The sequence below is a fragment of the Silurus meridionalis genome, chromosome 5 (genome assembly GCF_014805685.1).
Source record: "Silurus meridionalis isolate SWU-2019-XX chromosome 5, ASM1480568v1, whole genome shotgun sequence".
NCBI classification, from domain to species: Eukaryota; Metazoa; Chordata; class Actinopteri; order Siluriformes; family Siluridae; genus Silurus; species Silurus meridionalis.
The window spans coordinates 12,949,891-12,972,004 of NC_060888.1; the positions used below are offsets into that span (position 1 = coordinate 12,949,891).

General features: G+C 36.7%; 1 protein-coding gene and 1 non-coding gene across 4 annotated transcripts in view; both read right to left on the reverse strand.

The window, feature by feature from the left end:
• The window catches only part of elf1 (E74-like ETS transcription factor 1), a 44,735-nt gene extending 23,126 nt beyond the window's left edge, over positions 1–21,609 (reverse strand). For 2 of the 3 annotated variants that reach the window (XM_046849282.1, XM_046849285.1), the window contains exon 1: positions 9,201–9,535. The gene's annotated coding sequence lies outside the window, so the exon portion shown is untranslated. Of the gene's footprint in view, positions 1–9,200; positions 9,536–21,293 lie in introns of those variants that run through there. The other variant, XM_046849283.1, reaches the window with a different exon arrangement.
• A 433-nt stretch (positions 21,610–22,042) lies between these two features.
• On the reverse strand, positions 22,043–22,114 carry trnae-uuc. The gene has a single exon. It is a non-coding gene; the product is annotated as a tRNA-Glu (tRNA).

The following is a 22,114-nucleotide window of genomic DNA, read 5'->3' on the forward strand; positions in this document are numbered from 1 at the left end:
AAATGCTGAATGCATACCGAACATGCCTGGACACAAGCCACTCGATGTCTGCACACACATCAGCCAAACAGGCTGCATGGTTAAAGCAAAAACACTATCAATTATATATTTTCCTCTTCATATATTTTTTACAGGTTGCATATTTCACATGTAAAATATTTTACTAAATTCATATCTCAATATGACATTACAAATCAAACAACAGTTTTAAAATAAGGACATACTGACTGAGATGTCTGTTTAGTTTTCCCATTTAATAAAGCAATATTTCAGTGAAACAGATCAATTACACTATTTGCATTTATTTAATCACACTTGACTTCAAACTAACAGTTATTTCTAGTTATTTTTAGTATTCTATTGAATAACCCTTAACCTTATTAATTTTAGCAATCTAATAAAAGAAAAACGAAGAGTAGAATAAAAATCTAATGAACATTTCGGACCTAAATTTTAATACTTAATCAACTTGTTCAGGCAATGATTAAGGTGCTGAGCCTACTGGGCATGAACACCTCCCTCTGTAACTGGATCCTGGACTTCCTGACTGGGAGACCTCAGTCAGTCCGGATCGGAAACAGCATCTCCAGCACCACCACACTGAGCACTGGGGCACCTCAGGGCTGTGTGCTTAGTCCACTGCTGTTCACTCTGCTAACTTACGACTGTGTAGCAATGCACAGCTCGAATCACTTCATCACGTTTGCTGATAGCACATCAGCAAGAACGATGAGTGAGCATACAGAGAGGAGGTATAAGGGTTAACAGCCTGGTGTGGAGCGAACAACCTGTCTCTGAATGTTGACAAATAGAAAGAGATGGTTGTTGACTTCAGGAGAGCACAGAGTGACCATTCTCCACTGATCATCGATGGATTTGTCAAGAGCACCAAACTCCTTGGTGTTCATTTGGGGGGATAACCTCAACTGGTCACTCAACACCAGCTCCATCACCAAGAAAGCCCAGCAGCGTCTCTAATTCCTGAGAAGGCTGTGGAAAGCCCATCTCCCTCCCCTATCCTGACCACGTTCTACAGAGGGACCACTGAGAGCATCTTGAGCAGCTTCATCACTGCCTGGTTTGGGAACTGCACCGTCTCAGATTGCAAGACCCTACAGAGGATAATGAGGACAGCTGAGAAGATCACCCGAGTTTCTCTCCCCTCTATCATGGACATTTACACCACACGCTGCATCCACAAAGCCAACAGCATTGTGGACGACCCCACAAACCCCTCACACACACTCAGGGCCCTCCTGCCCTCAGGGAAGCGGTTCCGAAGCAGTCGGGCCGCCACATCCAGACTGTGTAACGGTTTCTTCCCTCAAGCCATTAGGCTTCTCAACACAGAACTGAACTGAAACCCACACACACACACACACACACACACACACACACACACACACACACACACACACACACACACAACTGTGTGACTGATCTGTACAACCCGGACTCAACACACACTCGTACTCACTTCACACATCCATCCATCATCTTCAGCACACTCATATTACATCACTGTTTATATGCCGGTTTTGCAAATCTTTTTTGGGATTGCTGCTAGTGCTTTTTTGCACAATATTTTGTTTACATGTTTTGTCATTCACAATGTTCACTTTATGTATTTTACACACCACAGTGTGCAATATACAACAGGTGTACTGGCGGCGCTATTTTGTATTTTGTGTATTTGTCTTACACTGTCTTGTGTTCTCTTGCACTGTCTTGAGTTGTCTTGCACTGTTTTGTGTTGCACCAGGTTGCACACAATGCACTTTATGTGGCAAGAAAATTAGTCCTTAACCCTGTGTTTTCTGCGATTGTTGTTTTATGTAGCACCAGGGTCCAGGAGGAAACTTCTCACTGTGTAATTTCACTGTGTAATGCGCCAGCTATATATGGTTGAAATGACAATAAAAGCTTCTTGACTTGACTTGAACTTGTTACAGGAGACTTTATATTTTCTTTTGCATTACTGCCTTTTGTCATTCTTTGAGATATACCAAAGTTTCAACTAAAACAGATTTTAGTCAGATCAAAGCTGACCATGCCCAACCATAAACTAGAGAAATATTAAAGAAGAAATATTAAGTATTATTAATGTTTAATAAATGAAACACACATAAAATTTTAAAATTAGTTTCCTCTACATGTTCAGTAAATAAGTGATGAATGACAACATGGATCTGGTTAAGTAAATGCGGGATTCCTACTGTTCCTTAGCCTCAGCAAGCACTCGTTTTTTGCATATGGATTTAGCCTTTACACAATGCTATAGCAGTGTAAGACACAGCTTGAAAATGACAACCTGATGTCAACACACACACACACACACACACACACACACACACACACACACACATATATATATATATATATATATATATATATATATATATATATATATATATATATATATATATATATATATATATAGTTATATATAGCCTGTTTTCAGGTGGCTATATCTACAAAGTACTGTTACTTAATATAGAAATTTAAGCGTTGCAAAGGTGTCACAACACAGTAAAAAGGCAGAACACACTGTCAAACACCTGTCTAGCACGGTAAATCTAATTAAGCCAAAAGGCTTAATTTCAAAAGTGTTGACATCTGGCAAACTCACACTGCTTTTATTTGCATTAGTGGTTACATGTGTGTAAAAAGAATTCCAGATGATAGTGTGGTTCCAGTTTTACCTTACTATTAGTTTATAAAACTTCATCAACAGGCAACTCTTCAACTATTGCCAAACTATGGAATGTATCCCAGAACAGTAATGGATACCGAAATCTTTGATCCTACATCATTTTCAAACTGTGACCTAAAAATCAAATATATATATCACCATATTTATGAACCACTTTGATTCAATGCATTCATAAACAAGGATAGCTCATTTGAAAAAAATTTGGATTTGTCCTGTACTTGTTTTTCTTTTACTGCTGGATGTGCAACTATATTTTGGGTTAACAGGATCTGTTAACAATGAATTGTAGCAAATTAGCAAGCATCTTATCTAATAATGTATCACTGTGATAATGCATCACTGCATAATACATTTAATAATAGTAATCAAAAGCTTTTGACCAATATGGCAAGAATGCATTGCACTGATATTGTGAATTCCTTAGAACTATCCACATAGACTGTGTTATCTATGATGATGTAACGGTGTAATCAACATAAGCAGTCATGATATAAAAACACACCTATTGGCATTGTACACTATAATGCACAAGACCACTCAGTTTAGTATTTCTCTGGGAAAGTTGTTCTCTATTTAATGGCACATTCCTACTAGTTTAATTGTATTTATGATGTGTAACTCTATTATAGAACTTTTGTACCTTTAATAAAAAAACATTAAACATACAGCCATTATTACACTACTTAACTACTACCATAAATCAAGCGGCACACCATGAAAAATGAGCGCAGGAGAAATTGGATAAAAGCATCACCTGTGCTTTTAATAAAGCTGCTCAAAAAGAGACAGGTTTGTAATCACTGACAAACACTGGGACAATAAAGCACAACACATTAAAGTCTCAGCCCTCATTTCTCAAGTGACAATGTTGAAGCTTATAAAGACAAACTATGTCACTGCTACAACAATTACATTGTATAAAAATGTTTTGTTTTATTTTTAACTTCACATTGATTCAAGAGAGAAGAAAATTACATATGTGTTTTTCTCTAGTGTTCTCTAGTTGTGGGGGCTCAATATTAGTGCAGGTCAATATTTGAGAAGGGATGTTGAGCTCAGTAGAGCATATTCTTTGCTCAAAAAGACCAACAATCTAACGCAAGGTCATAAACCACTGGTTTAAAAAAATGGCTTATATGCTATAAAGTCAAACATAATTTGTCTTAAAGCACAAGTGAACTCATTCTATGTTAGAACATTTTAACATATGTCTCCTCATACGAGTTTCATCTACAAATATAAAGCACTAGATTAATGGATATAGAGAAAGTTATGGAACAGACATTCAAAATATATGAATATGTGTTAACCATGTGGTGAAAGGTCTATGCAGTAAACACACTTTTATTTGTAAAATTATGTCTACACAATTTACTTCTTATTTGGAAGTTGGATGCTGCATTTTAAGATGTATGGACATATGAAAAAATCAATTAAGCATATGTGAAAGAGGCTAGTTATAAACATTTTTAGAACTGGAGAAGCTAATGAATGATAGATTGTGGTCAGCTAATTTAATCATTATGGAATTTGTATTGTTGTCCAGTTGTGAAATTGTTGAGCTAGAAAGAAAGCTGGTGACTAAAGGGAGGTGTTAGAGGCTTTCTCTTTATTTTTGACATGGTTAGGTCTGATTCGTCCGGGGTGTCTGCTAGAAGTAATGAGATGTGAAAGTTTAGTTATCTATGGTGTTTTTTTAGCTACTTCATTTGATTTAGGTGGCTTGTTTTAGCGAGGTAGGTTATAGAGGTTCTGGTTATTCTCCTGGCATTTAGTTTCTGTGACTCACAGTAATAATTCATATAATTTTAATCAAGCAGCATTTAACTGTAAGTCATGAATATTTACACTACATCACAAATTGCACAATAAGCATGCTACATAGTTACTAAATAGCAGATTGCATGCAATATGTTTTTTGGGACAGAGGACTGAATTTTTTCTTAATGGATTAATTTGCACTTGCAAGATAAGTTCACAACATTAACAATGCCACAGCACAACCCATATTTTGTCAGGGCAGTCTCACCCCACAGCGTCACATATCGACGATGTGGATGTTGCGTCGGACGGCGTCCACATCCGACCCGAGGGTACCCCCTTCGCGTCGCTTTTCGACGTAGAGAGACGGTACCTCCCTTCGCCTCGCTTTTCGACGCAGACGGTTGAGAGCCCGTGTGCTACACTTTTCAACGCAGATCACTGTCCTATACACTGAATAAAGTATTATCTATCATAATAAGTGTGCAGGAATAATTTTAAAATTTCAAAAATCCTGAAGATGTCCGTAGCCCTAACCCTAACCCAAACCCTAACCCAAACCCTAACCTTAACCCGTAAATGGGGTCCCGTCCATCTGCGTCAAAAAGCGAAGCGAAGGGTTTCCCATCCCTCTACGTCGAAAAGTGACGCGAAGGGGGTACCCTCGACGTCGGATGTGGATGCCGTCCGACGCAACATCCACAGCGTCGATATGTGACGATGTGGGGTGAGACTGTGTTGATTTTGTGAGTAGCTACATGTTCAATAAACTGTTTCTACCAGAAAGCGTAAAATTTCAATATCCTGTGAATTTAAGCTTTACATCATTATAATTTTTAAGGGAAATTTCCAAATCAGTGTGTATAGAGAATATTAATGCAGGACAAAAGACAAAGGCATATAATTTCCCAGGGTGATTCTAAAATGGTGCTTTCCACCATTCATTTATTACTACATTTATAAAACAAGTTCAGTGATGTACTCTGTTTTCTAGGAACAAGGGGATTGGACTACATTAATTCTATTGTTAAAGTGGCTAAAACTGTAACAGCTGCCTGCATTATACACAGGAAATAAAGACAGGCATCAACTATGCAATTTCCACAACATACATACTGACAATGAGTAACTATCTGGATAACTATCAATCAGTAACGTTACTTTCAGTTTTGGCTCTTTCTGAATCTGTGATCAGCTAAAATATTAGGCAACCTACATCACTGTACACAAAATTATACAGCAAAAAATTTAATTGCAAGGTAGATGACCCTTAATATTGTATTTTACCTCATTGCATTTGGTATGTAAGGAAAAATTATGTTCTGTTTATTTATTGTTTTGATTACAAAGCATATAGCTATCATGCCACTTTGAAGATATCAGCAACTTTGTCATAAGCATATCTATTTTTGAAACATGAGATTGGGGAGATTGGGGGTCTTTATAGTCTGTCAAACTGTAGTAAATCTTAAGTGTTCCATAAATGTTTTTTTAAATACAGGATGTGCTCAAAATCTGGAGCGTTTCTTAATATAACCTGATAAACTGACTCTTGTCTGATTACACAGGAATTGTGATAGGTTTTAATTTTTAATATGTTTCACAATGCCAAAATCAAGTTTCAGGTTTACTTGTTACATTTTCCTTGGGAATGATAATCTAGTTGCAGGTTTTCCCTACTAATGATTACCCCAGGATCATTTACCTGTGCAGGTGAAACTCTCTAAGGAAAGCCTTCAAGCACAGCCTTTGGATTAGAGCCAAGACCCATGTTTGTAATAACCAAGATCGTTACATTGTTAGCTGCAGTAAATATTTCTGCAGTACAAAAAAATAAATAAATAAAATATTTTTAACTTTGGGCAATAGGATCCAGTACAATTAACAGTACATTAACATTTTATTAATATTATATGGAAACATTACTTCTTTTGTAACTTGATTTTTTAGTGCAATACATGTTAAACAAGGATAGTGGATAATGTTTGTCAGCAATACATTTCCAAATGACTGTATATAATCAAGTAACATGAAAATTATACTAGATTCAAGACATTGTGATACTGACATGACATATACTATCTAAGCAGTATATCACGCAGTGCAACACATGGGAAGTGGTCTAGCACGTCAACTACCTTCTGACACATATCAAACACAGTGGCAATGATGAGTACATTTGCAACTAAATTTAAAGATAATACTTTTCTTTGTTTTACAACTCTTTTACTACAACATCTCTTTCCCTTTCAGGAAAGCATAACCATAATGGCAAGAGAATTAAAGAAAAACACTTTATTAAGCCTTATCCTGGGGCCTGGAAACCTGTATGCTTGCCATGTCAACCAATACCTTTCTAATGGTGCAGAGCTTATCCCTGACCACACCTATTTCACCATCTCAATGTTGCGTTACCATAAAGTGTTATCAAAAGCTCTCTATGCCCTGGCCGGGCCTGCTATAGTCCGGGAACTACCAGACCTTAATGTAAACCTTTTTGGGGGCAAACTGCAAAATGTGGCTGAGAGTAGGGTATTTTCTTAACATCAATTGCGACAAGCAACATAATGATACAATGCTGCTTCTGGCATTACCTGCTATTAACCTTTTAAATTTTTTCTAAGTAATTACAAGTCTCTTGACCAGGCAAAATTATTATAATTAATTATTATTATTCTATATATTAAATATAATTATTCATATCAAAATAAACAAATCTATATAAAAACAATAAAAAAAATTTAATGACTAGTCCATGGGTACCTTCTTTCTTTACTTTGGGTACCTGACTGTAGAGGTATTCCAGTCTGAGCTTGCTAAAGGTGCTCAGTGTTCAGACAGTTGCAACACTGAGAGTGTGCGTTGCTCAATGAAAGTGAGGGAGAACATTATGAAAATGTGATGCAAATCGCCTCCAGACACAAGTAGCACGCTCGCAAACGTCTAAAAAAATTACAAAGCCAGACTGCCTGGCTACTTACACCTCAAGACAATAAGAGATATAACTGGGGATGAGTAGTAAACGTATTCTAAAGTAATATTATTTTTTACTTTTTTTTTTTTTTTTATATTATTATACATCAAAACTATAAGAAATCAAGCAGAAATTCTTCTAATAGTTTTTTTGTTTTATTTTAACAAAATTTTTACTCCAACTCCATTTTATTAATCCTTGGAAGTCATAATTTAAATCTACATATTAATTTTACTATATCACTCCAAATATCCTACAAATCCAGCCATGTAACAATATTGCTACATAAAAGGAAACAAATACTATTTTCATCTACCTAGACCTCTAATATTTGTCATGCCAAGTGAACTGGAGCAGTGTAAAACCCACCCCTCCTGCTTATCAAGGCCTAATGATCCCGTTACAGGCAGGGACTTGTTGACGGTGCATTGTGTGAGGAACCAACCTGACACTGCTGCCCACTCCACCCATCGTGACAGAAACTCAGCCTCAAAGAGAAACACTAAACAAAGCCATTCTCAACTGCAGGGCTTGTATTTTGATGGTGCCTGATTCTAGGTACTGCAGCTCATTTACAACACAAATTAGACAAGAAAAGGTGGGGGGACATGGCTGGAGAGCTGTGGCCATTAGAACTTACAAAATTATTGAAGGTTTAATGAGGTAAACAAAGCTGCTACTACTGCTACTACTGCTTGGTAAACCTTTATTACCTGAATTTGTTAGAGTAACAATGTTTAACCACAACATATTTCACAGAAATGCATTTATATATGCCTCAAGGATGAACAAGTTGTCCATGTCTGAATACAACCTCAGAGTGGAACAGTAGATCTAGGAGTAGTAGCAATATGTATATATTCTAAGCAATGACAAATTCTGCCCTATGAACCCACTGAGTATAAACAGAATGTCATGTGGGAAGAGGACATTGTGGCCTGAACTGGCCTGAACTGAACTGAAGCCAGACATTCACAGAAGAGGAACAGGTTATGCAAGTGGAAGCAAAACTGAATTCATCTATTTGTGGTAATAGGGGATTATATAAATTAAGTCAGCATATATGTCAAATACATGTTCAAATGGTGTTGTGCTTTCTTAAGAAGCACACCAAGCACAACAGGATGAACAACATTTAAGCAAGGCTCCAATGAACAGATGATTCCAGATAAGCTAAGATCAGAAGTCTTGGGGGACCGTGAGAAAGAGGCAATAATCAACTATAACAGCAGGGAGAATCACTATACCTGACCAAAGGTCACACAAGGTAGATATGCTTTCATTTTATTTGACATTAGAAGGCCAATATAGTTTGTACAAGTTTCACATTAGTAGATTCTAGGCCCCAAGGCAAAAGGAAATTTTGTGTTCACACAATCAGCCATTCTAACTGTCACATGGGATTGGTCAACAGGCTTGCAGAACATGATTCTCTGCCTTGCTTGAGCAACCCATATAAGGCAATGATTTTTTACATGTGACAAAAAGCAAACTAATCAAAAATTATATTTACTACGTATGCCTGGTTCTCACAACTTTGCCATAAAGTAGATCTTATACTACCTTATTTAAACATATATCTATTTCAGTAAAAGTATTTTCGAACTTTAGTCACTAATCTTACAGTTACGTTAATTAAGTGTTATAAACGGATAACTGCCAAATAATTTTAGTAAATACAGATTCAAAGAGTCTTAAAGATCAGTAAAACTACATAATTACTTTAAACAAAGTTAGATTTTAGTTACTAACCTCGGTAAAACAGGTCTTTTTGTCACACTCCATGTTTGCGGTGGAGGATCTGTCAGATCTAAATTACACTAAAACAGAAGGTTGGCAGGCGAAAAAAATACCCAGGGGTGGGGTGTGTCTAGAGCAACCAGAAAGACATGCTGAAAGTACCAAAAAAACGAATAACCTTCCGCCTTTCCCACTCGCATCAACAAGAGATAAAGTTCAAATGAATTGGAAAAAAGTGAGCAACAGCACCCAAGTAATTTCTCTTTTTTGCCAGAGCAGTATGGGGAAATAAATTCGCACACTGTCTCTCAGTGTCAGGGTGTAAGCAACCACTGCAACGCTAAGCTCTGGAGCAGAACATTTTCACCTAGCCAATCGGCAGATAGGGCGGGCAGTAAAAGCAAATCCCTTCAGGTAAGCTCGGGGGTGGTTTCGATTGGCTGGGAACCCAGTGGGGGAGGGGAGACTGGGGCAAATATCTGACCTCGGCAAACAGCAACACTGGAACAATGAAACAAAAAAAAAAAAAAAAAGACTAGTTTCTACAAGATTGGAACATTTAGTGCAATGAGCTTGGAGATCATTTTAGACTATTTCAAGTCCCAATGACACATTTGGCATGATAGCCACTGAAACCCTTCCTTCCCTGTTTACACTTATCAAGCAATGGAAATGGGACAGGTAGCACAAAGGTAAAAGCAGAGGTGTGGCCTCATCTGCTTGTAGAAGAGGCCACAAAGGAGAGTTTCTGTCTGACAGAAGGACCATATAAAGAATTTAGAGGTTATAAATCTAGAGAGATACTGCCACCTGACCTCCCTGTGAAAAGTAACAATAACAAAAATAACGTGTTCTCCTGCCCCTTTGTTATAAGGTGTGTGTGTGTGTGTGTGTGTGTGTGTGTGTGTGTGTGTGTGTGTGTGTGTGTGTGTGGAGGGGATTTCTAGATGATACTTGTTTGGAGTACGGATCTCCACCACCTGGTTAAAGTGTCACACTACATGCAAATATTTCTTTAAATGTCTTTGAATGTCATGCTCAACAATTGTTTTCTGCATAATGGCAATACTCACTGACTTTAGAGCTTTCATAAACATGTTTATATTTGTTTTTGTTTATGTGAGCATGTTATGTGCGTTTTTTGTGCATGTTCAAACATAAATGTTAAGCATGTGTGTGGCACATATGTAAGTTTTCTCTGAGACTATTCAGCTGACAAACAGGAAGCTAGGGGTCTGATGTGGGGCTTAGTGAGAACTGAGATGCATCAAGTTTGTGTGTGTGTGTGTGTGTGTGTGTGTGTGTGTGTGTGTGTGTGTGTGTGTGTGTGTGTGTGTAAGTGAGAGAGTTTATTGGAGTAAAAATGCACCCTGCAAAGGTTTAATACAAACCTTGATGAATCTCTAGACATGTTGGTGATTATCTTTTACTTAAATATACCAACTAATTTGGTAAAGACCATCAAACACTCTTAGGCAAAATGAAATCTGATGGTTGTACTCTTCAAATGCCACAGATATAGATGAGTCAACCAGATTAAGCATATTATGTATTGCACAGAAAATGCTTGTTGCAGTCCAAAACAGCTTTACAAGTGAAGACCTGCCTGAGTGAATGAGAAAATATATTCCAGTGAATAGGGGAATGGGGAAGAGATTTTGTAAGTGTTTCAGGATTTTTCCTATCGATTTGAACAAACTATGTTGAAAAATATACACAAAGTTTGCATCATTATGCACAGATATAACATTTTGCACTGCTTAACACACACACACACACACACACACACACACACACACACACACACAATACAAAAAGTCTATGCACCCATGTTAAATTGCAGGTTTTTGTGACATAATGGCATTAAACCAACATATATCATGTCAGATTAACAAACAAAATTTTAGTAAAAAATAAATAGAAACATTTTAATTCGGTTGCATAAGTATGCACATCCTTTTATAATGGTGCATGTGACTGTGGTCAGAACAAACTAATCACATTTAAATTTAAAAGTATGTTCAAAAGTAAAAATCATACAGGTGACATCAGTGAAGTGATTCTGATTAAACCCAAATTAAAAACAGCTATTTATAAAAATATTTATTTATATAATCTTTTTAAATACCTGCTTCATAAAGAGCTCAAAAATCTTGTACAAGATTTTATTATACAAAAGCATTCTTCAAGAGAGGGATACAAATAATTAGTAAAACATGAGCTTTACCCCAAGAAGAACTGGATGACCATTAAATATTGATAAAAGAATTAGATTAAAAATATATCAGAGAGGCCTCCAGGGCAAATTTAAAGGCAGTTTAGCAAACTAATAATATAGCAAAAAATATTTTAGAGCTGAAAAAACATTCAGGCACACACTGGACACTTAACTCTGAAATGGATTAGGTCTACAAATGCCATGGTGTGATAGAACCACCAGCCACGCCCCCTCTAACACTCAACAATCCCACTCAGCCTCTCCCTCCTATTAGTCACCTGGACCTGTTTCCCCTTCATTAGCACCCTTTAACAGATCCCTCCACCCTTTCACTCACTGTCCGATCTACTGTATACCTACCTTAGATCATCTGGACTACCTACCGCTCCTGCGTTCTCTTGAGTTCCACTGTGTTCCTTGTTATTCTTCTTGTGTAGCTCGTGACAGCTATTTTTATTATTTCCCACACTCCCTTTTCTGATTCTCCTGTGTTTGATCTCTTCCAAAATCAATAAACTTCACCTTGTTTTACTCCCGGTTTCTGACGCCTGGTATTTCGTGACACATGGGCAGTTTTGCATCAGTGAACGGCTGATAACCTCAACTATAATGAATAAACATTTGATTAGGATGGGTTCCCTTTTGAGGACGGTTCTCCTCAAGATTTCTTCCATATGCCATCTCAGGGATTACCAATGTCACTATTGGCTTGCTCATTAGAGATAAATTTATTGAGATTAATTTATAATGCTACACTCTATATCCATAATCTATTTATTTCTGTAAAGCTGCTTTGGGACAATGTGCATTGTTAAAATTTAAAATTATTTGCAAGCGAACGAATGTATGAATGAATGTATGAAATGGTGATAGTAAGGAAGCTCACTGAAGCAATACAATTATCTTAGTAATTACATATTTTGTTGTTTACTTTATATCAGCAGCTACATTATATTCATAAAAATGAAACGTTTATATTAAAATATAAAAAAAGATTAGGAATATTCTGAAAGTTATGATATACTGTATATAGATATAGAATTTTTATTTGTTTGTTATTTTACCCAAGTGCTGCAAATTGAGTTTTTTACAGAATTGGAGCATTTCACAGAAAATGTTTTAACGGCATGATGTAAATCTGCTTATTAAGGCTTAGAGGTCATTTAGACTTAAACTTCACACAGTCTCTAAGACCAATTGGGACTAGTGATTGTCTTCATGAAGGCCTTTTTTTGGTCTTGGTTTTTGCTGACTAAGTGCAAAGTCATAGCTTACCTTTTTAGCCACCAAAAAACAAACAAATAAATAATCACTTGCCCAAATTGTTATAGCCTGACAAACCTGCAACTTACTTTAAAGTCACAAAAAAAACCATTTGAATACAACTCATATGGGTGTATTACACATGTGATGAATTATTTTTTCCACATGAACAAATTCTTCTTACATGAGTTACCAAACAGACATTGTGTTATTTGAACACACATATGCTAGTATCTCAAAATGCTGAATACAAATTATGCAGTTTAGTTCATCACTGAGAGAATCTAAGATAAAAGAAAGTTTTAAACTAGGCAGAGATAAAACTTAGAAACAAAGCTGCATTGGTTGTGATGGTCTGAGGTCATGTGCTTATTATTACAGTTACATTCTGTACCAGAGTGGGTGATAGCAAACCTCAGGGATCACACTGAAATGATAGCATGGGGGATCACAGAATTTAAAACCCTCTGAGGTCGGCACAAAACAGTAACTAAACTAAGACCTTCATCAAACACGCAAAACAATTTTGTACAAATGATATTGTTGAGAATGCTGAGAAACACAAATGTTAATGAACACGCACATTCCACAACATTAGGATTAATTTACTTTTAAGGTTGCTGGCTTATTAAAAAGATAACTAAAATTAACTGACATATGACAAACTTCATAACCGTTTCATGCTTTAATCGAAGCAAAAACAATAGGAGAAGTTACTTAGCATGCAGTTTGTATAGCAGTATAGATTTAATGTCCTCTGAAAATAACTCAATATACAGCCATTATTGTCAAAATAGCTGGCAACAAAATAGAGTACACCCTAAGTGATGATAGCTGTATCTTAACCATGCAAAGCCACATGTCCATGTTTTTGTCTTCTTGATAGGACCATACAAATTTGTGTATCTTGTATTAGAGCAGTTAAAATCTGGTGCTTTGATGTTTAACATGACACCTCATGGCAAAGAATTAGTATTGTTGCTATCTACAAAGATGGCCTAGGCTGTACGATCGGTAACACTCCGAAACTGAATTACAGTACAGTGGATATACAAAGGTTTTCTAAGACTGGTTCATCTCGGAACAGGCCTGATCAAAGAAGTTAAGTCCTCGTGCTGTGCATCAGGTGCAGAAGCTGGCTTCAAAAAACAGACGGATGAGTGCTGCCAGCATTGCTTTAGAGGTTGCAGAAGCGGATGGTCCACTTGTCAGTGCTCAGACCACACGCTGCACAATGCAACAAGTCAGTTTGCATTGCCGTCATCCCAGTTTGCTGAAGACAACCTGTCTAAAAGCATGGATTACCGGAACTATTTCCTGTGGTCTGATGAGACTAAAATAAACTTGTTTGGCTAAGATGGTGTCCAGCATGTGTGGCGACACTCTGGTGAGGAGTACCAGGAAAATCGCGTCTGGTAGCATCATGGTCTGGGGCTGCATGAGTGCTGCTGGTACTGGGGAGCTGCGGTACATTGAAGGAAACATGGATTCCAACATGTACTGTAACCGAGCAGAACATGGCACCCTCCCTTCAGAAACTGGGCCAAATGGCAGTTTTCCACCATATTAATGACCCCAAACACACCACCAAAATGACAACTGAAATGCTAGTGAATGTGATGGAGTGGCCAAGTATATCTCCAAAGATTAAACCTATGAAGCACCTGTGAAGCATTCTCATGAGGAAGGTGGAGAAGCGCCTATGTCTAACATCCAGTAGCTCTATGATGTCATTATGGAGGAGTGAAAGAGGATCCCAGCAACAACCTGTGCAGCTCAATTTTGTTGCCAGCTATTTTGACATTATGGCTGTATGTTGAGTTGTTTTCAGAGGACAGTAAATCTATACTGCTATACAATCTGCACATTGACCATTTAAAAATGTATCCAAGTTTCATACTTTTGTAAGATAATGTATATCTCTGGTGATTTTTTTTTTGTTGAGACAGACATTAACTATTGAATGTTTAATAATTAATTAGCATAGTTTGAGAGCTGGTTAGCTGGAAAAGTTGTTGAGCATTTTAGTTGGTTTTGCATTTAAAGATCATTTGACAAATAACTGACTCATGATCATTTTAGTTGAATGTGTTTATGAACAGTTTGGGAAAGTCAGTTTTTATTATTACTGAGCATATTTCATTAGTTTTATATCTTTTCTGTTCAACAATCCGGTGTACCTTATGCCTGGTTGTGCCACAAGATATGACAGGTTGCTTGAGAACACGTGGAAAAAAAGTGAATCCTTTTTATACAGTTACTACAGATAGGAAAGGACTAGGCTAAACAAAACAAAAGATTTAACAGATTTTCTTTTCCATACACAGTGAAGAAACACAATTGTAGACTAGACTTCATGAGGCCTAAACTGACAAGTACCACAAGTATTCAGCGGTGCAAAGTTATATACAACATGAATGCTGAATCCATTTATATAATATGAACATACAGATGGTAAAATTAGCTTTTCTTTTAAAAAATATTAGTAAAATTTGGTAACGTTATTTAAAGCAGATAGGCTTGTGTTCGTCTCTATCATACCTCTCATATAGCCAGTGTGGATTGTTCAAATAAAACAGCATCCATTTGGCCTTAAAACTAATCACATTTTGAAGGTACTGAAAGAATTGGACTGAAAATTCTATGTGCATGTGTAATGTGGTCTTGACCATGTACACAGACACTTGAAGTCAGATACAGAGGACAGCTACATTAATCAGTAATACTCAAATGCCTTCATACCATGTTTCAAACATTTTTCCTTAACAAGCATGTGGAAAGTTCAGCTAAAAGCAAAGTAATTTACTTTTGTGTAATTTGCACCTTGATTAGACAACATGTGGCCAGTCTATCAACGTGTAGAATAAATAATTCACCTTGTTCACATTAATTACATCTGCAGCTTAGTCTGCTGCATGATGTGCAACATACATTGGCTGATGCAGGCAGAAATATATTAACACATTAGCCGAAATAGAGATCAATTCCAAGGGTGGGTCAAGCAGTGTAATCACCTGACCTGACTATCACTGACACACTACATGTAGGTACAGCAAAGTGACCACTAGTGGTGCTGTTGACTTGTTTTATGTTGATTCTAAACAACCCGATTTAAAACATTTATTAAAATTTTAATCATTATCATTTGGATAGCAAAAATGAAACATAATTCTTTTACCTTTAAAAGATTAACAATGTTAGCCCGCTGAAAACTGACTATTCTTTCGAACCCCTGAGTAGGTAGTGTTTCACTGGAAACTGCTTTGAGGTGCTGAGTCACTGTCTCCATGGCCCACACTGTGATAAATGAACTGTTGCTCTGCACAGGTAAACAGGGACACTCCCTCATGCAGTGCTCTCAAGATTTTAGTATGATTAAGAAGTAGATTTGTGTACATTTCTATACATATACACAGCAGTGTCCAATTCAAACGTACAATCTGTTAAAATAAAGAGCCATTTGACAACATTAATTACCAGAACTTTAAAAAAGAAAAAGAAAAAAATATACATAAAAAGAGAGACAAAACACCAATAGGCACTGGATTTCAGAAGGAATAGAAAGCTGATTTTTAAGTTTCATCTGTTAGATGCAAGATCCAGTCATCATTCTCTGAGGATGCCATAAAGCAGTGGTCCCCAACCTTTTCTGCGCCACAGACCGGTTTAATGTCAGACAATATTTTCACGGACCGGTTTAATATTGGACAATATTTTCACAGACCGGTTTAATATCGGACAATATTTTCACGGACCGGTTTAATATCGGACAATATTTTCACGGACCAGCCTTTAAGGTGTGGTGGATAATTGCAACAAAATAAAATAATACGACCGGCATAAAAACATTTTCTAAATATAATCATCTTCTTCTTCTTTCGGCTGCTCCCATTATGGGTCGCCACAGCGGATCGTCCGTCTCCATACCACCCTGTCCTCTACATCTGCCCTTTTTTACACCAACTACCTGCATGTCTTCCCTCACCACATCCATAAACCTCCTCCTTTGTCTTCCTCTTTTCCTCCTTCTTGGTGGCTCCATCCTCAGCATTCTTCTACCAATATAACTAATTTCCCTCCTCTGCACATGTCCAAACCATCTCAATCTCGCCTCCCTCACCTTGTCACCAAAACATCATACATGGGCTGTCCCTTTAATAAAGCATTATCTTCCCTAAATGAAATACACAGAAAGAAGCCTCCACAATGCCACAAAAACCCACAAAAAAAACCCTATATATTACTAGTGTGTTAATGTCTTGTACTTTTTAAGTGGAACCTAAACAACCATTTACCCTTTAGATAATTCTTAAATAATCTCTTACTCCCTTCTAGTAAGTGTGACTATAATATGTATATTATGCAAACAGGGGTCAGCATGGACACCCTGACTGGTCTGTGGTTGCACAGCCCAATACGCAACAAACTACAATGCACTGTGTATTCTAACATCTTTCTATCAAAATGAAATTCACGTTTTCAGCAATTTTAGCTATAGTAGCTCGTCTTTTGGATTGGACCACACAATCCAGCCTTCGCTTCCCACATGCATCAATGAGCCTTGGGCACCCATAACCCTTTTGCCGGTTCACCACTGTTCCTTCCTTAGACCCCTTTTTATTGATTCTGAGCACTGCAGACCAGGAACACCCCACAAGAGTTTTGGAGTTGCCCTGACCCAGTCCACTAGCCATCTCAATTTGGCCCTATTTCAAACTTGCATAAATCCTTGCATCAAATTTAGGGACAATTTGTTTACATGCTGCCTAATATATCCCACCCCATAACAGGTGCAAAGATGAAGAGATAATCAGTGTTATTCACTTCACCTATTAGTTATAATGTTATGCCTAGTCGGTGTATACAACATTCTAAATATTCCAGACCAAATTAGAACATATTTTTATTTAAACTCCTGTGCTACATCAATCTACGTATATGGAAATATATTATGTAGCAAAAGATACTGTGAATGTACACTTTGTGTAATACTACCGATTACAGTGCTCTTCAACAGACAATTGCACCATGTGCACATCATTAGTCATTGGTTATTGTGTTTAAAATGGCACTCTAGTGGCTCATGTCTCTCATCAGTCACAACAGAGCAATTCAAGGCTGAGCAGCAAAGCCTTGAAGTCTTGAAGCCTTGTAATACCTTGGATGAGATTCATGATGTACCAAGGAAGCAGACACTGGGAAGGCACTCACTGCCTTGATATGTCCACAGTGTCCTTAGCTTTCCAAAAAGCAACACTGTGTTCAAATCATCTCAACACTAAGTTTCCCATAGTATATAATGATAATCTTCTTTTAGGCTGTGTTTTTTTTTTTTTTAAATATAGCCTACATCTTTATGAATTAAGTAAAGTAAAACAGACAAAGTGAGATAGGTCTGTGCAATTCCAAGGTTTGCAGAAGGGATGTGGCAGCTGTGAGAGCCTTCGTAAGTGATAAAGTCGTCATTATCAAGGTTGGTTTTTTTTTTTTTTTTTATATATATGACAGTAACTTGATTTAGGACCCACATAATCTGAGATGAATAATGCCACCGCAACAAGCTTCGAGTTAAATTTGGAATTTACTTGATTATGCTGCTCAGCTTTTAGTCAGAACCTCCTTGTTTATGAAAACATTTTCACTCTGTTTTTATTCTTTCCTTTCAAATTTGCTAATTAATGTATAATTTATTTATAGAAAACTACAATCATGGTGTTATATGAGTTGAAATTGTAAGGCTTTATAATACCTCTAGTTCGTTAAAATGGCCAGTTTAGCCCTGCAGGATCACACATATTACCTTCTCTTTCACATACTCAGAAACAATCACAATGTCGGTAATGTAAAACAGCATATAAATAAATGTCAACTCTAAAGCATTATTCCATTATTGAAAGAATTGTATATTTAAATGCTATTTACATTTTAAATACTTTCATACAAAACTGCTCATACTCATAAATATAAATTTGTGAAAAATAAAATCTAAAATGAAAAAAAAATAATAATAATAAATGCTGTGGCAAAATAGAACTACAGCACATCTTTTTATACAGTGGCAATTCTTTCACCTAATGTGTGATGTAGTAACTTTTGAAAATGCACATAATTGTTCATAAAACAAAGAGCTTCATAAAACAAAGAGCTACATAACATGAAGCTCAGTGCTATTATTTTCAGTGTAGTTATTTTCTTTACATTTGACTTTACATTAAATACATTATTACAATTTAATTAAATCTATTGGTTATTTGCAATTTTGTATTATTATTTAACTATTGAAGATGTTTTTACAATCTCATATTTTTATGGATAAAGTTGTTGTAATAAAACAGTTTTAAGGTAAAATATGATGCATTGCTTATGTTATTCTTTTCTCTTTTGCTTGTATTAATGAACCATGACAAAATACTGGAAATAAGCTTAAACAAAGATGGACACTTTTACATCTTTAACTGTTACTACATTTTCTCTCTTTGTAATCTTTTCTTTAACAAAAATATAATAAGCAAGCATTAACCACTGACAATCTCTTTATTTCTTTGACCAGGACCACAGTTTATAAATATTTTGACAATTAAGCAAAATCACATGTTGAACACAAATTATTAAATAAAACAAAATTGTTTGTCGGTTGTAGCTGAGCCACAGTGTGTCCTTTCAGCACAAGTAATGTCATATGCTCTTTATAATTTGCTCATGTGACAAATCATGTGCCATATGAACAATGCCACCTTGTGGAAGATAGAGTCTTAACTTGGCCTTTGTCTGCCTCAGTTAAATAAAATATCAAAGGAATGAGCTCATATTTTTTCATTTCCAACTTTTTATTATTTTTAATCTATAGATCAAACAAACAAGCAGGCAACCTTAAATAAAATAACATAGGCTCAGAAAGGAGGCTGTTATACCCCTAGCCCCACCCCTACATATTTCTTATTTTCTAGCTTAAGATATTTAAATTACATTGCTCAGCGAGTAGGATTTGTCTCATGTTGCTTTTTGGCCTGAGCCCACAGTGCCCTGCTGATGCAGTTTTAAACAAAGAAAAATGTCTCCAATTGAGCAGACAAATCAATAACCACCCCATTAAATCACATCTTATATGATTTTCAAACCATCAGTCCAAGGCTATGACGCCAAGAGTGAGCACTCCAATAGAGTGCAATGAGTCAGGGCCATCTTCTCTCTTCTGACACTCCTTTACTCCTCAGTTTGTACTCAGCTGAATATGACTCAATAGTCATAGTTATCACACTGAGCACAAGGAAATGAGCACAAAGAATTTCAGTTTCCAGTTTACACAAATGTGTCCCACATGCCTGCTGTTGTCTTCCAGCAACAGAAAATCCTGAATCTAATGAAGGTCCTTTGTGCAAAGTGTGCAAAGATGTTACTTTGGTAATGAAGCGACAGTAACAATGCACGTTTTAAATGTACAAAATAAGTAAGAGGTCTAATACACTAAAGGCACTTTTTTTTACAGGAAAACCCCCAGCTTGAATTGGTTTAGAGAGCAACTACCCTGTTGTTGGTATATTTAGACCTCCTCGCTGAGCATAATTGGTTTCAGAAAACTAAAATCTCCAGCTTTCTGGCCACTGGGGTGTTGGGACATTGAAAAGGTGGGGCCATGAAAACTGGATAATATCCCTTCTGGACAGGCAGGCTGTTCTGAGTCATACTGAAAACTCCCAAAAAAAGACAACAACAAGCCATTTCATATTCTCCTTCTCCAAAAAAAAAAAAAAAACGGTTCAACTTGTGTGTCCTCGCATTTAGCAAACATTACCATTAACAGATGTAAGGAAACTCAGCAACAAAGTAGATGGCCTTAAATTATATGAACACATATTAACCTTAAATTATATTGACCATGTGTGGGCTGTGGCCTCTTTCTCTTTCCTTTTCTCTGTGTGTGTGTGTGTGTGTGTGTGTGTGTGTGTGTGTGTGTGTGTGTGTGTGTGTGTGTGTATACATGTGTGTCTACCAGACAGACACATAGAAATATAGAGAAAGCAAGAGAGAGATAACACAAATACTTTAACTAATCTTTAAGTGCCCAGTGCTGAACAATAATTACTGACAAAATATTAAAAACAAGCACAATTCATATCTATAAATCATGAGTAACACAAGGAATTGTTGAATAATGAAGAGACTATCTAGCCTATCATCACTGATTAATTAGAGCAGTGGTTCTCAATGTGGAGCATTACCAAAGGTGACATGTCTGTGAAGCATTACCAAAGGTGACATGTCTGTGAAGCATTACCAAAGGTGAAATGCATTTGTTTATCAAAGGTGAACATCACAATCAATGTCTTATGCTTGTTTTTTGAGTTCTTATAGTAATTAACCTGGTTGATGACCACTTGACAAGTTTAATCCAAACATCATTAACTCAAAAAAACAATTCCGCTTAAAAATAAACCTGCACAGTCAATTTAGAAATCAACTGGAAGTTCATGTGTTGGCTGATTTAAAGTACAGGAATTAAATCTGTAGCGTATGTTAAAAATGTTCACATGAACCTTTGCAACACCAAAGCTAATAAAGTAAATGTCCCAAAACACTTTAATTAATACTGTATACTCTACATACACTTTAAATACATTACTTACTATTTGATGTAGAGTCTTGTGAAGTGGATTGTTTCAAGCCTCTCGTGCTGCTAATGATGGACACATTGTCCACTTTAATTCAGCCGCTGTAAGGAATGCATCCATGCTGCGCTGTGTGTTGTCCCCGCTGTCCGATTCAGGAAAAATCACTCTTCTGTCTGTACGGCTGCTGTGTCTCTTTGATTCGGGTTGTGGCAAGCAGTTCACTTCTCTGTGCGGACTCGTGCCTGCCGTAAGGTTCCACTGTTTTCGCTAAAAGGACTGTGGGGGGAATTCCGAGCACTCACAGTTTCCCTCGGAACCCATTGGCTAACGTTCACTTAGTAAGAGCCTATATAATGGAAAAGTCCGTCATTCACTTTACAGGCACGGAGTAAAACTGAAACCAAATCTACATCGAAAACCTCTAAAACCAAAGCTATATACCGTACTAATTCGAATGCAGTTTGTAGTGAAGTTAATGATACTTCGCCTCCATCAGTAGACTATAATTCATCTCTGTATCACGTCATTTGCATGATGATTCGAATTTGTAAGCATTTTAACGAGCTTTTCTATTTTTGACGGACTGTATTTTTGTTTGCTGTATTATGCAGTCTCATTTTATTTAAATAAAGATAGACGTAGTTTCTAATACATAATAACACGAGTTTAACATTTAAACTCGTGTTTAAATGTTTAACATTTACAAAACTGTTTAAAAACAGTGCCATTGATAAGGAAAATGGAGACCAAAAAAAAAATACAGATTCCCATACCGGGAGTCGAACCCGGGCCGCCTGGGTGAAAACCAGGAATCCTAACCGCTAGACCATATGGGA